Raw genomic sequence first — 18,110 nt, forward strand, 5'->3', positions numbered from 1 at the left:
TCAGGGTGGAACCTAAGGAGAATTTAGTAATGGGCATAAAGGCTTTCCCACACCACAAAATAAGGACCAGCTCTTGTTGTTTTTCGGCATGTTGGAATTTGATGCCAGGTTAAATCCCAACTGTAGTGATAAGACACATAACATCGGATACTGATGAAGAAAACACAGCCGATTGTGTAGTCTTCAGAGAAAGAGATTGAATTCCAGCAAATAACTCTGGAATTAAGTTGTGCCATTCCCCTGCAACTTTTGATACACATAATATTTCTATTGTCGTCACAGATGCAAGTGAGCAAGGGTTGGGTGCAGTGTTACTCCCAAAAAAAGAGGGAAAGGAAGAAGTGGTGGGTTTTGGTCTCACACGTTAAGAGGTGCGGAGTGCACTTACTCTGTGATAGAGCATGAAGCCCTGGCTTGTATGTAGGGTGTGGGTCATTTTAGGCAATACTTATGGGGTTCATAGTTTATCTGCATGGATCACAAGCCTTTGGTTAACGTATTCAACACGTAGGGGACCAGCAATGCCACTCCCAGGATTGCTAAATGACACTTCGGGTTAATGGAGTTCCAACTTCAATTGGAATGTATTCCTGGCACGAAGAATATTTTTGCGGACTGTTTGTCCCTGGTGCCCCTCTCCAATGTGCAGGTAAGGGAGCCGGTGAATGATGGCTTCTGCGTTGTGGCCTCATTGGAGGAATCCAGTTTTGGTTGCATAATAGAGGAAGAGTGGACAGTCGCTGTGCAAAAAAAAGAAACTATCTAATTGGTGGTTGGTATGTTGAGTAAGAATTGGATCCCTAAATATAGGGCAGCCAGTTCTTTCAAACATGTCTTTCCATAGTTAAGTACCTATATGGGTGTCTTGAGAAGAATGGATTTGTTGGAGATGCCCGTGGCATTGCAAAGCAAGATTTTGTCCTTAGCCAATGAGGGTTACATGGGCATGAGACCCAGGAAGAGGAGAATTATAGAAATATTTTAGTGGCCAGGCATGGATGTGGGAGTTGAAGATTTTGTGAGAGACTGTGTAGCTTGTGCGGTTAGCGACAAAACCCAAATCATGTTTCCTAGTCCAATTGAAGCAGTGCCTGTTCCGGGCAAACCATGGTTCAAGTTAGGTTTAAAGATCATTGGACCCACGTATGTTTTGGATGAGTGGAACAGGTACAATTTAGTTGCAGTGGACTATGGCTCTTGGTGGCCTGAATTAAATTTGTGAGGTCCGACAACACTGAGGTGTTAGATTTTCTCTAGTCTTTATTTTTGAGAGAAGGTGATCCTGTTGAACTGGTCACCGACAATGGGGTGCAATTTATGGCCAAAGACTTCCAAGGGTTCATGCGTCATTGGGGCATCAACCACATTACCACTTTGTTATATCATCACCGTAGTAAAGGTATGGTAGAACGGTGTAACAGGGTCATAAAGGACAGTATAAAGTTGTCAGTGGCAAATTGATTGGATTGGAAGAAGGAACTTGTAGACTTGCTGTGTGCTCTGCTCACTACACCCAGTGCCATTACCAAGGAGTCCCCTTTTGCTTTATTGAAAGGTAGAATGGCTGCCACCAAATTAGTAGGACCTTTGAATGTACCCAATGTGAATTGTGACTTGGTGAGAGAAAATTGTGAAAAGTCCCAGAGCAAGAATGTGACCAAGGAGCCAAACAAATGACGAAGACAAGCTCTTTTCAAAGCAGGAGATTTGGTTAAAGTGACATTGCCTGATCTGGTTGCCAAGGGCATTCCAAATTTTCCAGTCCCATGCAGATCATTGCTCTCGGACGCAGATCTGTCAAGCTTTGTGATGGGAAATGGTGGAATAAGGAGTGGTTGCCCAAGCAGAGTTCTGACAGCGAGCAGGGAATGTGCTCTTCCATGAATGGAGACCTCCTGTTTGGTTCAAGTATTACGTGAGATATTAATGTGTGCATTGTTTGGTTTTTGTGTCTTCTTTCTTGCCATGCCTTAGTTGCCAAATGTTTATTGTGAACACCCTTGACCAGTGTTGTGTTGTTAGCTTTTATGTTAATTATTTTACTTTTTCACTTATTTACCTTTACTATGAGGGAAGGGGTGTGTTTAGTTCTGCTGTATTATTGTCTTGCACTTGCTACCACGACAACAGGTTCTATGTTAGAATGGCGGCATGTGGAATGGTTCTGTGTTTTAGCAGTTGGTTCTGCTGCCTGCACTGACCCATCCTGTACCTGTGTACTAAATAAAACAAGGAGTTATCTTCCCTGCATCAACCTCCATGTCCTCCTTTCAGCCAGACATAAGGAATTACTTGTGCTGAGGCCTCAAATGAGGCACTGAATTATTCATATTGCATTCTACATCCCTGTTTATGCAAGATAAACCATGAAGGCACTATTAAATCTCTTGATGATAATGTTAAACTGAAAATATTTATTCAGATCATATCACTTTAAATGATTACTATTGCTCAGAAGTCTTAAGCTGTTTTTTTTTGTTTTGATCTTTTCCTATGCTGAAGTTTTCTTCTTTTGTATCTTTATTTCATTTCTTCTTTCTCTGCTGTTATTCTTGCCATGCTGTTGGCACATCTCATACTCCTCTTCATTAGTTGCCACTAAGGTCTGGATACGTATCTTAATCTGCTTTTTCTTCTGTTTTCCTATGCATTTCCTTATCTCACTTTCTATCTTCTTTTCCTCTATGTTCTTTTTGAGTACTTTTATGATATTTGCTTTCTCTTTGTTCCCCTGTTTTTATATCTTGTCTTGTATAATCAATGATTTTATTTTGTCTCCTTTCCCTTTTTTGCAGCTTGTCACCCTTGTTCCTGTATTCCTATCCCCATGTATCAAACATGTTTAATGTTGTCTTGTGGAATGTTCGTGGACTTGGCCAGCCGGCCAAATGACAAAAGGTACTATCTCACTTATCTAAAGTTAATTTTCAAATTGCCTTTCTACAGGAATCACATTTTAATGTTTCTGAATCTGTTAAATTGAAGAGCCAGTGGGTTGGTCAGGTATTTTTCCCTGCAGCAATTCATCATAAAGGTGCTTTTGCTATTGCCTGCCATAAAACATTGAGACTATAAGTTGTTTCTACTGAATATGACACAACCAGAGGATGTAGTGTTCCTCAATGTTGTTCTAGACAACATGCCTATTAACTTATCTAATGTTTATGGCCCTGTTAAATTTAACCCTGAATTTTGGTATTAAATAAAAGTAAAACTCGGTAATGTCTTTACCCCTAATAATGTTTGGTGATTTCAAGCAATTGTTGGAATCTTTAGCAGATAGGAAATCAAAACATAAGTTCAAACCAGATAAACCGCATAAAACATTTGAATCAGCAATTACTTCCGGACCATTATTTAATGTTTGGAAGACCTGCAAACCTGATAAATTGAACTTCTCTTTATTTTTCCAATTTTCATAATATAATGTCCAGAATTGGTTATATTTTAGTTACTGAAGCACTACCTTCTAGTCTGCAATCTGCTGAAATTGGGTCTAATTTTATCTCTGATGCTGCCCCAATACTGCCTTCATTAGATAGTTCTAATATTAACTTCAAACCTGGTAGATGGATATTCAAAGAGTCTATATTGTCAAATACTCAGTTTATTATAGCAGCTAATACATTTATAAAATAATGTTTTCGTTTAAATAATTGAACAGACATTTCTATTGTGACTTAAAGGATGCATTTAAAGATTCTTTTCTGCCTTCACTATGTCGTATGCTGCCAGGACAAAATGTGTATGTGCTCAAAATGTGTTGCTTTTCCAATACCTTAAGACACTTAGGTCTACTTATTTTACTCACAATTCCTCATCAATGCTTCATGACTTGATTAAGGCTATACCAGACCAAATCATTTTCACTACTGTTGATACAGATAATATTCTGCTTAAAATCAAATCTCAAATCCATGGGGACCAGAATAAAGCTGGTAAAATGCTTGCTAATTATTTTAAAATAAAAGCAGAATGGAAGGCTATTTGATGAATCAATAATCAAGTAAATAGGTCTATCTGAATCTCCAACACTAAAATTTCGGACTCTTTCCCATCCTTCTATTAAAAAACAATAGTGATGACAATACCGCAACTTCATTCAAAGTTCAGAAATATTTCAATGTTATCCCTCAACCACCCTCTCCTATAGATACCTTTGGTAAGTTAGGAGTTAATATTACACTCTAGTTGGTTTCAGATGCAATTAAGTCTTTGAAGAGGGCAAAGCACCTGGTCCCAGTGGTTTCTCTATTGAAATCTTCTCATTCACGTTTTCTTTTTTTGCTTCTAAATTATTAGAATTTTTTAACTCTTATATTTCTGATTCAAAGCTAGTGGCTCTTTTGGAAGCCTTAATAACCTTAATCCTAAAACACATAAATACCCTAGATTTTATAAGAATTATATCCTATTTTAATTATAAAATACAATTGCAGGATCTTTGCCAAAATCTTAGCTTCATGTTTAGAGTCTGTTATTCCTCTTCCAGTAAAGTCTGACCAATCTGGTATTATAAAGGATCAGACTTGCTGCTGACAATGGTAGAATGATCCCTAGTATTGACCGCCTCGCTTGAAATGTTAACTCCCAATTGGCAGCCCTCTCACTAGATGTTGACAAAGCTTTTGAATGTATTAATTAGCAATTTCTGTTTACCATGGTTCATTGGTTTGGCTTTGGCCTTGAATTCATTTCTTTCATTAAATTGCAATATTCTAACTTGTGTGCTAGCATTTTTCTGAATGGTTGCATTACTCCTTACATTGACTTACTTAGAGGCACAATGGAAGGATTCCCTCTCTCCTTTGTTATTAGTTCCATATTGGAGCCTTTCTTGGAGTGAACTCGTGTAAAACCAACATATCATGTTTTAAACATTGTGCTCTAGTAGTTAAATTGTCTGAATATTCGATGATACCCTAATATATGTCCAAACTGCTTACCTCTCTGAATCCATTTTAAGAAGAGGTTTCTCTATATTGCCGTATCTCGGGTTATACACTTTATTTTAATAAAACATACATTTTATCTTTGAACTCTATTCCCTATAAAGTCATTTTTGCTTATACGAACTTTACATGATGTCCCTCAAACATTAAATATCTTGGTATCTGATTTTCTCCTACTATTTATGACAAACTTAGGGTCTGATTACAACCTTGGTGGTCCTGGAGTGGGCTGCCACACTGTCCCCCCTCTCCAGGACCACCAAAGCTGTCCGCACACTGCCCCCGCATTTTAACTTGTAAATATAGAAGAGCCTTAGAAAGGCAGTGTGGTGGGCCAGACACAGCTTGTTCCAGGATAGCATGGACTATAAAGCCAAGGCTGTCCTGGAACTGGGGATGCGTACAGACAGGGTTACACACCATGTGACCCCCTGCATACACCCTAATGCACAGGGGCAAGAGGGGCCCCTGTATGGCCCCCTTTCTTTTCTCTGACTGCCAGCAGTAACATGGAGGTTATCTCCTGGCCACCGCTGGCGGTGAGGATAGTCGTAATAGGATTGGCAGTGCCTCAGGGCACGAACCAAGCATATTACGACTCTCAGACCACTGCAGGACCGCGGTTCCCCAGCAGATGCAGTGGTGCAATGGCTGTCATACTGCCGAAGTCATAATTGGGCGTCGGACTGCTGGTGTGGCAGTGGCTGGACTGCTACCATCATGCCCTGGTGAGTCTGGGGGGCTTCTGACTGACAGACTAGTGAGTAGCCCCTAAGTCACAATTTTATTATGCTAAAATACAAACCCTACTCCACACAGCCTCTACACTATTTCCATGTTAACTTTTAAAATCTCATAATATTATTTTAAAGAACTTGACAGCATTTTTATGGAATAATAAAAAAACACGTATTTCTACAACCAAAACTTGAAGGTGATATTCGATTCTCCATATTTTAAACTGTATCATTCCTCTTTTTTAATTAGTGTTGTGCTATGGCTTATGGCTTCTAAGACCAACCTTTACCAATTTGAATTACTTTTGAACATTCTCTATTTAATTACTTTGCTTTTAATGACACTGTGCACATGTCAAACTTTAATTTTCCACAATTTTTATTAAATAGAATGCTCTTTGATAAATTTACATTCCAACAGTGTTTCTTGTGTTCCTCCATTTGGTATAATAAATATCTTAATATACTTAAACATAATTATTTTTTAAACATTGGAAATATTTTAGACATTGGAATGGCAATTTGTTTTTCTCCAAGTACCACATGACTCCTGGCCATTACCACCTGTACCAAAAGTATCTTGTTGGAAATGGCCCTTTTTGCAGGGTTATTCCCCAAACGTTTTGCTTCTTCCTCCCTTGTTTTTCCTGACCTGTGGTTGTTGGCTATAGAACTCTGGGTACTTTACCACTGCTGATCAGTGCTAATGTGCATATGCTCTTCCTGTAAATTGTAATTGTGATTGGTTGTCCATGATTGCCATATTTGTTTTACCAGTAGGTCCCACTGAGTGTGCCAGGGCTGGTGATTCAAATGCTACTAGTGGGTCTGCAGCACTGATTGTGCCACCCACAGGAGTAGCCCTAAAATGGTGTCTCAGGCCTGCTATCGCAGTGCCTGTGGGCAGTTGCTAACTGCCATGTTGTCCTGGCCAGTGTACACACTGGCCAAGCCTGACCCTTCCCTTTTCTTACACATTGGACACCCCTCTGGTAGGCCCAAGGTACCCCCAGGGCAGGGTGCAGTGTATGTGAAAAGTAGGACATGTACTAGTGTAGGTGACATGTCCTGATAGTGAAGTACTGCCAATTTCGTTTTTCACTATTGATAGGCTATCTTGCCCATAGGTTAGATTGTGGAATGCTGTGTATCATATTTACCTGCATATCTTCCCATAGCGGAAAGAAAGACATGGAGTCTGGTATCCCTGAGCTCAGAATTTGATAACACATCTTTTAGGAAAGATGGTTTTTAAATTCCGTGTTTGAAAATTGCACTTTTAGAAAGTGGCTATTTTTCTGTTGAACCTTTCTGTGTGCCTCTGTCTGTTTGTGTATTGACTGTCTGGTTTGTGAGTGACAGGGGCTAGGGGTGGCTCCAGGAGGGTGGGCGAGTCAGCACTAGGCTGAATAGACCTAGCTGCACCTAGAGTGTTGGGAGGAGTTGCACCTGGGCCTGAATAGGGCTGTGCCTGCCTTCCACAATTCTGGCTCCACCTCCTGTGGTGTGTCTGGTGGCCCTGGCCTCCCCTCACAAAGAAAGAAGACATGCCCTGGCAGAGGGCACATAGAACAGGTTTGGACTGGGTCCTGGCCCCCTCACACATGTAAGAACAAAGACTTTTGGGGTATAAATATAAGACCTGAAACCCCAGTAAAATTAGACTACTTCTGCAATCAAGAGGACTCTCCGCTTGCCGAAGAGACTGAGGAAAAGGACTGCCCTTGCTGTGTGATCTGGGGCTGACTTGCAGTTTGCTGTGATTACTAAGGAAGAGATCTGAGGAACTTTGCTGTGTGCTGTGTTCCCCTCCTGCTTTCAGAAATGACTTTGCTGTATGCTGTGTCCTACCACGTCTCCAAGGGCCTGAGTTGAGCTGGCCTCCTGTTATAACTCAGGAACATAAAAATTAATCTAAGGACTTCCCTAAAACTCGCCCTACATCGTGCTCTGCTGTCCCTGCTGACTCTGGGCTGACCTGGGTGACCCAAGAAAGCTGCTGAGGTCCTTCGTGCCACCTGACTGACGTTATTATTTTGCCCAGTGTGAATTTCGGAGGACCGGCACTTTGTTCTCGCCAGCCCCCGTCTTGCCTGGGGTGTCGTGGCGAGGTTGCAGTCGCCGCTGCCGCTGGACCGGGAGCTCTGAAGCGGCCCCTGCCCTTTGGTGTTGCTGCTTTGTGAGGGCTTTGTTCACCACTACCGCTTGGGAGACACAAGATCGCTGTTTCGGGATTCACCACCGCAGACCCGGGGTTCGCCGACGCTATCATCCTGCCGCGATGTGATTGGTCCCAGCTGGAACTTGTTGCCCAGCAACGTGAAGACGCTCTTGCAGGATACACCGCCAAAGGCCTGGGAAGACCACGACGTCATCACCCAGAAGGAGAGAGAACTGCCCGGCAAGTGGAGACAGCTACAACGGAGACCGGGGAGGGCAACAGGAGGAAGCTGCCCTGCCGGCGCCCGGACCACAGAGGACTGAATCCAGGTAAAGGAACCATGATTCTCCACCAGGGCCCAGTGCGGTGATTGTTGAAGACTGGCCATAGTTACTCGCGCAGTGATGAGGGGAATATTGAGCTGCCAGCATCAACGCACACTCACACAGCACCAAGGGGAGTAGTGAGATAAGCAGCAGCGACGAGCACTCATGCCAGTGACACGGGGTGGATTTATGGCATTTGAACTAGAGTTTGTAACAGAAGAGCATTACAAGAGTGAACTAGGTGGATAACAAGGAACATTACAAGACTGAAGTGTGCTATTAACCAGGATCATTTCAACAGTGAACTTTGAACCCTACCAGTTTATTTTGGCTAAAGAAACCTATCAAGAGACATTTCTAAAGAAGGAGTAATTTATGTATGTGCATTTTTGGATGTTTTGATCTGACCTAAGCTATGTAAAGATAACTGGTGTAGTGTCCATTTGGGGATAAGCCTGTCTGCTCGTGCCAAGCTACCGAGGGGGTGAGCAGGGATAATCAACAGTGTGTACCTCCTTACCCTGATTAGAAGCAAAGGTCCCTATTTGGGAAAAGGTGCTTACCTCTGCCAACTAGAGATTCCCAGTTCTAACATATCTCTAGATAACATTTTACATGGCTCTATTCCCAAGGCTGCTCTCATTTATAAACTTTATTATATCTAAAAGTACTTTGTAACTGTTATGGAAAGACAACTTAGCTATAACGTTCCCTCTATTATTTTAAGGTAAAATACGGAATAAACCATTAAAAACCTCTAGTGCTGCTAACATTGTGTGGTTATTCTTTTTTATATACATAAAAACTACTATTACCCCAGAACATATTGCAAAGTTTGACACATTCTCTTCTATGCTAGCGCTCTTCTAATTATAATGTCTCTTTGGTGCATATGTTATGTAATTGTTGCCATGTTAAAGCTTTCTGTATATTAGTTTGGTCGAAGTGCTTAAATACTCTTCAATGTACTATTTTGTTTGCATTGCAGAATGTTTTCTTAGGTTCTCTTATTGATAATTTACCTAGCATACCTCTATTGTTAGATCGTTTTATTGCTCCTACTTTTAAAGTAATACTCTCTTGTTGGAAAGATTTCTGTAAGTCATCTGTATTTTCTTGGTGGAATGTTATATTTGGTGAACATTTAGTACATATTGTTTCGTCTCCTGCTATGCTCCAAAAGGTTAAATTTGTTCTATGCTGGTTACCTTTAACTCATTTTCTCTCTTTGCACTCATCATGATCTTATTTTTTCTTCCTGCTGATTTTTCCCTCTCCCTCCCCTTCCTTCTTCTCTCTACAATTTTCCTATTCTCTTCCTCTGTTCCTCTTTTTATACATACACAAATCTTTTTCTCTACTACCAAAATGATTGCTTAATAAACTTGCAATAAAAATCACTACAAAATAGATATACACCAGAAATAGTTTTACCTAAGATAAGTAATTTGTTCTTTATTACTGGACAGTAGGGTTTTCTGTGCTCTGTGTAATAGCGAGCAATGTGTGTCTTTCTTTTCATATTGATACATATGATGATGGAGAGTACAAAGGGGGAATAAAATGTCAAATTGGTTATGGCAACCTGCATAAAATACATTTTGTTTTGCCAGTTGTCATGTACTGGCTTATTTTCCATTGTTGTTTGATTTTAAGTTTTTGTGAGTTGCTATAATACTGAATAATGTAATATTGTTGATAAGAAGATGACCTAGTAATCTAAAATCTAGAGTTGAATCTTTCAAGAAACATTGGTATTGCTGTCATTGAACATTATGAAACTGACCCACTATACACTCTATTAGCACATGTGTAAATAAATGTGGCTTTTCTGGTATCCAAATGTAATTTTTTTATCACCAAAAATAAATATGAGTTGATGGTTTTGCAAGCATGGGGTCTACATGACATTGACGTTTGTCTGCTATTGTCAGTGCTTTGGCTATTTCGCACAAGCTTTTGTGAAAACGAGCCATACACATGTACACTATCATGTACTAGGCATTGGAATTTTTTTGCTCACTGGATGCTTCATATTGCACACCTAGAAGATTAACTCTGAACTATTTCCTTGTATATCTGATCTTGGGTCAACGTGATGCTTTGCATAGCGTACACAGTATACTGCATATTGGTCTCATGTTGATGCATGCATGATGGCACCAACCTAAAATAAAAGAATGCGATTGAAACACAAAAGCATCAAATATGATTAAATAATTAGATACAAGGTAATAAACAAGGTGTATTTTGATGCGTCTTCTGAAACTTTGAGGTGACAACATGGATAAATCTTGTGATTCCAACTATCTAACACAAAAGAACACAAAACACATTCAGGATAGAGCTCAACATGATTTATTATTTAATTCGCCAGCCAATTAATTCAATAAAAGCTGTTAGAGACTGACAGCCTGATTGAGTTTCCATTTCAAATCTGTGGATAAAAAAAACAATAATAATAATTAGCCGGTAATAACAAACCATCATGTTCCTGAAACAAAACATAATAGGGGTAGCAGGAAAAGGGGTTTTGGTCTTTGCAAATCTTGTGGTGGGCACTATTTGAGGTGAGGGTGCATTTTAACTGTTGTATTATGTAATTTTGGGTCAATTATTTTAATTATCATTTTCAGAAAATACAAACAGCCTGCACCAACCATCAGGAGCCACAAAATGTCCAGTATATTGCTTCAGTACTTAGGGGTTGATGGAACTCGTGGATTTTCACTTAGTGTAATTCCACAGACACACAAAAACTTTGCAAATTTCTGCGGAGTTCCACCAACATGTGAACAAAATGCATGTTGCGCTGCTTGCGATGTGATTTAACACCAGTACCACGTTCAATGCTGAAATAGCTGTGACAATCCCAATGTGTGCTGTGCAAGAGCAAGTGGCCAGTCGAGTTGAGTTTTCTGCCTCTTGATTTGCAAATCTACCTGAGAAGCAGCCCTCTGACCCCTGCCACTCCCATGACTGCTGGTGTTAAAAATCACACTGGAAGGCTTGCTAGCGACAGGTAATCATGCTTGGGAATTCCAAATGTCATTCATGCTTGCCACCTCGCTTGCTGGAGCCTCACATTGTTCCTGTTGTTATTGCATTGCTCGAACTAGGAAAAAATTATGCCATGTGGCGATTGGCAGAATTTGTCCAGAACTCTGTGGAGATGGCAAATTGCTCTAATTCTGCAAGTGTAAATACAAATTCTGGCCTGGCCTAGTATGAATATGGTTAACATCAACATATTCTGAATAACAATAATATCCACCCTTAAGTCATCCCCAAAGATGTCCCCATTCCATCGCCATCCCATTAAATGTCCTTGACTGCACTTATCCCATCTAGATCATAACTTGTCCACCCACTCTTCTTTTATGCATTTCTACTAACTTCCCAAATTTGGGCTTCACTCATCAATTCTATTGTTCTGATCCAGTGATTCTAAGCACCCTCACGTACCTTGGACAAGTGATCTCCTTCAGTTTGGTTGCCAAAATACTCAGACATATTCACCTCATTTTTGCCTAGAATGGCTTGTGAGGCGGTAACAGTTATTTTGAATGTATATTGACTTATAACTAACTGCTGTTATGGTCATCTCTAAATTAGCCAGACAGTCCCTCCATTTGGCAGATTGTCACAAGGGCCAGTGTTGACAACTAAGTACTGGTTCCGAGCAGCAGAAACCACAGGCTCAAATTAGGCACTGGATATATTCCGGCTGGAATGTAGTTCCAAATTACTGCTATCTTTATGAGGTTTTCCTTCATTGTTTGTCTGGGTGCACTAGCTGCTAACCTGGTGAAAATGTCCTTCCATTCACTGCCAGTCAGTTATTACCCCAATTCCTGTTCTCAGCACTCCTATCCTGCATTTCATGAATTGACTGAATCATATTTATACATCTTGTACAAACCTCGTTTTGCATCATTTTTAGCAAGTATCCATCTCTCAAATTGAGGCAACCATTGTATTATGAATTTAGTTGTTAATTGCACTTGTAGGTATAGTGACTGATGTCTGGATTTATTTATGTACATTACTTAAACAGTGAATTGCAGAGTTGATGGTCTGTTGGGTGTCTGGACCATATGTGTTATACCAGGTAAAGTTAAGGCAAGTTACAAGGCAGAGTTCGGCCACTTTTGAATTCTATTCATGAACATTCTTGGTGGAGCATTTGTGGAATGAGTTGGGCTCAATCTCTCTTGGTGATGTCTGAAAAAATGTCAAAGGCTTCCTTGCAGAGGGCAGTTCTCAGGGGATTCTTGAATGCACGTATGTGAATTTACATAACACAAAACTAGCGCCAAACCCATAGAGAGAATTATGAGGAACGGGGTTCAGTAGATCAATTAGAGAGTGGGTTGATTGGATAGAGGCAGGCTAACAGGTGAACTCTGCGGGTAGGTGTCTAAGTGTTGGTGGTAGAGAAATAGAGGATGTGGCAGGCAAAGCTACTTCGGCTACGGTTTAAAAAAACAGAGTTGTCAATAATATGGTAGGCAGTGTAGTAGATTCAGCTGGGTGCACATTGTAATTGAGAATAGTGGGTCCGTTAACATTACAGTTTTTTCTCTGCATGTTTTGTTCTTGAATCTGAAATAAATGGTTAATTTAGAATTCCCAAACCATGGTCGTGGCTGCAAACAGCCTGTCATCCTTTACAAGAGTCATGACATCTAATATGGATTTGACCCTTTAGCGTTTAGTGGATAGGGTACCCTGCCACAAAGGTGGTGGTGTACCTTGTCCATCAAACTGACTGTCTGTCCTCTCTATTTAGAGTTGGATCAATAGCCAAAATAAGGCCAATGAAGGTCTCCCTGGTGAAAAACCTTAGACCAATAATCCAACGGATATCCGGCCATTGTTCTAAATATCTCAGACTATTCGTGCTATTGAGAGCAAGCAATCTTGCACATTCATTTCCGTGTTTGTGATCACCAGGAATTGCCTGGTGGCCCCAACAGAATTTTTTTTAAATTTACCTCATACCCTGGGAGAAAATTCCCAGAGTGTTTGGGCTATTAGTCTTTTGTTTTTTAAATACAAACTCCCTCTTTGGGAGTTCGTTTTAGAAAAAAGGGTAGCTGAGTGGCCAGCTGGCATATGGCGTCTGCTCAGCAGATTTACAATGTCTTCAAAGTGGCCATCATATTGGCAGTGGCACCTCTGAGTGCACTGAGGTCTGCACCAGGCAAGGAGAGATCTCTAAATATAGCTGGCGGTATTCTGCCAGATTGGATCAATGTATGACCTCCACCCTACTGGTAGATGGCAGGCAACCCACCACAACTCCTAATAAGCCCCAAAGAATGGGCCACTTAAAAAACAATACAACCCTCTAGAGGTTTCTGAACCAAGTAGCCAGACTCTGCTTGAACTAGAAGAAGTTAGATAATAACACTCTGCTTTAAATGCTCCCCAAATTTGCTGATATTTATTTCACTTTTTCATTGCCACCCTCGAACACTATATTTGATCTTTTTCCATAAAGGCAATACCAGAGACTTAATCAATTTAACGTTGTTTTTTATTTATATGCTAAGGAGCACCATTCTTGAAATATGATTTGAAAGTTGAAACTAATCAAGGCAACTACCATTTGTTTTTGAAAAGCAAAGGTGCTGATCATGTTAGACACTAATTTTTCCTTGTTTTTGGGTGGGGGTGTATCTTCCAGCTCTTGTGATCCTGGGAAACAGCACATGTTGCCAATGGAACAGTTTGAACCATCGAGAGCATATTTGATCAGTGAGGTGGCTATGGTACTGGTGAATTGTTAACATGCTTCTGATAGTAAGAATTAAATCCATTTAAGGAGAATGTCTGACATTTATGACATATAAGAAGCTCATTGCCCACTGTGTCATAGGCAGCCAAAAGGTCATGAAAGATTAAAAGGTCAGGTTGTCATCTAATAAGAGACACCAAGAGATCACCTCTGATGTCAGTTAAAGCAGAATCTGTGCTTGTAAAAGGTCACAATGTTGACTGACAATCTTGGAGTAAGCTCTTAATTTCATTAAATTAAAGTTTTTATTTTCCACTTAGTCCCAGAACTGGTGGATGCCCTTGCCTTACAAGACTGCACTCAGGACTAGGATTTGGAATCTAAGATAATTTTTTAATCAACTGTTGGTTTCTTCAGCAACAGATGTGTTTGTTAGTGGTGCACTATGTCCCGCTAGAGAGATGGAGTCATTGATCCCAATGTAGCTAAAGTGTTGTTGTGCTCTTTAATGAACCTGCTATGCACTGTGCGACAAGGGAGTAGAGGTTGTTATTTTTACAAAGCCTCAATGGTACAAACTATTGGCTGTCTTAACAAGAACTATTACTTTCTTCTGATGGACTACTGTTTCAACTGCTCTAGTAATGTTGGTGTACGGAGTGTATAACAGCTGATTCACAGCTGATCCACAGCTGATCCACACTTCTTTCTGGTGGAATCATGGATCAGAATGGTTTGAAGAACTTCCAGAGTTAAAGCTGTGATAGCTTCTTCAGCTTCTTTCATGGCATTGGGCCTCATTGGGCTGAGGTGTTTGAGTGTTGAGTGGAGAGACTGATTGATTGTGTTTTATTTTATCAATACATTTTCTCACCAAGAGGTGATTTTTTGAGTGGAAACCAGATGGTTGAGTCCTATATTTGCCCAATATCACTTGCCTGCAGTGAGGAAAATCCATAAAGAAGATTATGTTGCTGTTCATTAGATCAGAGAATGGTTGAACAAACCTCAGCTAGTGATGCTGTTAGGGAAGGTTGTGGTATGTGAGGAAATTCATCTCATTTTGTAAAGTTATCCAACATTTTGCCCTTTATGTACCTTGTCTTTGGAAATCCTTGGCGAACTTAAACTTGCACAGTTGACACTGTTCCCATTCTCTGTGCCTAAAGGTGTACCATTTAATTATGGTTTTACAGGTTTCTATACAGCCTATGACATCCTTGTGCTATTTTAAAGGAGCAGAGTTGGAAATGGATTTTTCCTCCTACACTTTTAATATTTGCTGCGTACAGCAGCATGAGTTACCACAGCAAAATCTACGGGTTCTTAGTTAATAAATCTCTGATTCACTTCATAGAAGTATTCATTCTGGTCTTCATGGTGGTGGCAGCTCTCTACCTAACAATTTAATGAGTAGTTTTGGAAAAAAAAAAGCTTAATTTAGTTTTGTGGGGGTTAACTGCTCAATTATAATGTTCAATCATATATTGCTGTAATTCAATCAACTACACCATCCAAAACTATGTCCTGTTTCGAACAGCAGCAGCCATATGTGAATGGAACTTTTGGCCCTTCACAGGATGGTCTGCATATTTACCCCAGGTAGTGACCTCCTTGTAGTCAGTGAGATCAAAGTGATCCTGCTGCTCCAACCTCAAAATGAGGGGATCCCATTGCTCTGACCACAAAATGGGTTCATTTAGAAGGTAAAGTGGCATCATTAAGCATCTATGATATGATTACTTTTACCTACTTCAGGCTCTATTGTGCTACCCCTTGCTTACCATGCTGGAATGAGTGATGCAACAATCGTCCCTTTTAGAGTTGCAGAGAACGAAGGAGTCCAAGCTCTTGTGTGTCTTGCTGTACACAGAAAAAGGAGATTTGAATATGTTAGCTCATGTTTTGTAGCAGTTGTACAAAGCTTATAAAGTGCAACTAAGTCATAGAATTATCAAGTAGAGCTACCTACACAGACAAACTCTCTAAAAACAGCACCTGGCAATGTAATGTTATAAAAAAAGAGCCAAACATACAGTAATAGAAATGCATTTAAATTTTTCATGAAATGACAAAATTAAAATTCAACAATCTAAAATCATTGTAAATTATATTGAATATATGCTCGAAGTGTACCTTATGAGAGAGCAAACAACTCAGTGTGAAGCATCTAAACACACACAATAATTCAGAGCAAGATACACACTAATGTAAATATTAAACAACAGGTGCAAAAAGTGTTTGACTCGGAGTACATAAAAGCAGATTTGAAATGAGTACAAATTGCACTCACCCCTGTATTTGAGCGCCCTGTTACCATCAGTTCTTACCCAGGCCTTCATTATGAGTGGTCAATTAATGCTCATTTGTTAGGATTTGGATGAGTGTGTGCTCCATAAGGGATGGAGGGCCCATGAGACCAAGACAATGTTATGCCAATACTAAAGATGAATTTTAAAGGTCAATTTACGTTACTTAGCCAGTCACTGAGAGTAGGAAGTGCGTGCGGAAACTATATTAGATTTATGCTCATTTTCATTTCCACCCCTCCAAATTCGCAGTTAGGCAACCTTATTTAGAGGTGGAGGATAGTTTCTACTAGTAGAGCCTTAGGGGCATATTTATTAAAGCGTTGCTCAACCCTTCCGCCATGCTATGGGGCGCAAGAGCTACACAACTCAAATTAGATCTATCAATCTTTGCAAGGCCACCCTGCATGGCCCTGCATGGCATGATAAATCCAGAGTCTTACAACACATCGTTACGCTACCCTGCCTCAGAGTGCCAATCTATGGGTGGAGTGTGGATGTTCCCATGCTTCCACTCATAGATTTTGGTGCATTTACATATTTACTGTTACTGGTAAACCTGGGAAGGCATTGAGATGTTACACATCCCCATTTGAAGTGTTATGATAAGACATATCTTTATTTCTTCTTGTTTATTCCTCTTTCTCTGTGTGCTGCTTTCTGCAGCACACACAAAAACGGGGAAATGCCTCAGGGGACATCATGAATAGAACCACTCACGCACTCACTCACGCCCCAATAGAGCCTCTCTTATTACCACTGAAACACACATACAACCACTCACATACTCATTCACAGTCTCATACCAGTTTTTTGATATGCCCACTCACTCCTCCATAGAGGTATTCACACCCACGCACTCACTAGTACAGCCATTCACACAACCATTCACTCATCCATACTGCCACTCATATGAGTCACTCACACGAACAGTCACTCACATAGCCACTCGCTCACACATACAACTACTCACACACCCACTAATTTACACACACAGTCACTCACTCACACCCTCACTCATCCATACAGCCACTCACTCACTCTTACAAGCACTCACACACCCACATAATCACTTACATACCCATTCACACATCCATACAAGCGCTCACACATCAGCTCACTCACCCATACAGCCATTCACACACCCACTCACTCATCCATACAGCCACTTACACACCCAGTTGTGAATGCTGTGACAAGGCTCATTAGGACCTCTTCTGTTGTAACCATGTAATTCTTTTCAAATTCTTTTATCTCTTTCCCCTAGAGAGTGTGAAGTTTTACACTCACGCAGAATTCTTATTATCTTGTCTATCTCCAGTATATGGAGCTGAATTATTATTGTTTTTGATATCGTTGCTGTCATTACCTCTATGGGTGCTGGCAGTGAAAATTGATATGGTTTTATTGGTTAAGTTATATGTAAATCAATTTCATTCATTTAACACGGTCTTGCTCAAAGTTTAATGTCTTCAAGTACTGTTCTATTAAGCAAACATGAGATAAAATCAGCAATCAAATACTATAAAAATCCAGGTATCTGATCGTTAATTCAAAGGGCTTCAGGATGAGAACTAGGAAGCTAGAAGCTGATCCGGTTTGCAGCATCAACTATCTTCAGTCGGAGCTCTTCGACGAGCCGAGAACTGCTGATCATTCTTATGCAAGAGGTGTGATTCAGAATGGCAATGAAACCCATCTTAAGAAACTTGGGGGCATATTTACAATGAAGTGGCGGAGCACGGAGTTAGCCTCCTTGGCTTAACGCTGCGCTCCGCCACTTCAGAAACTATATGGTGCAGCCCTGCATTTCCCCCTGTGCTGGTGCTAAATTTAGCAGCCTAGCGCCAATGCAAGCACCCATGCACCATAGTGCAAGGGT

General features: G+C 40.5%; 1 long non-coding RNA gene across 2 annotated transcripts in view; it reads right to left on the reverse strand.

Annotated features, from left to right (window-relative positions):
• The window catches only part of LOC146801676 (uncharacterized), a 522,872-nt gene that overhangs the window by 487,660 nt on the left and 17,102 nt on the right, over positions 1-18,110 (reverse strand). The window contains exons 4-5 of one of the 2 annotated variants that reach the window (XR_014967639.1): positions 15,704-15,782; positions 10,519-10,613 (exon numbers count right to left, since the gene is read on the reverse strand). The exons of the other annotated variant lie outside the window; for it this stretch is intronic. This is a non-coding gene — a long non-coding RNA (uncharacterized LOC146801676). Of the gene's footprint in view, positions 1-10,518; positions 10,614-15,703; positions 15,783-18,110 lie in introns of those variants that run through there. 2 annotated transcript variants of the gene reach the window in all.

Source organism: Triturus cristatus, chromosome 8, assembly GCF_964204655.1.
Source record: "Triturus cristatus chromosome 8, aTriCri1.1, whole genome shotgun sequence".
NCBI lineage: Eukaryota > Metazoa > Chordata > Amphibia > Caudata > Salamandridae > Triturus > Triturus cristatus.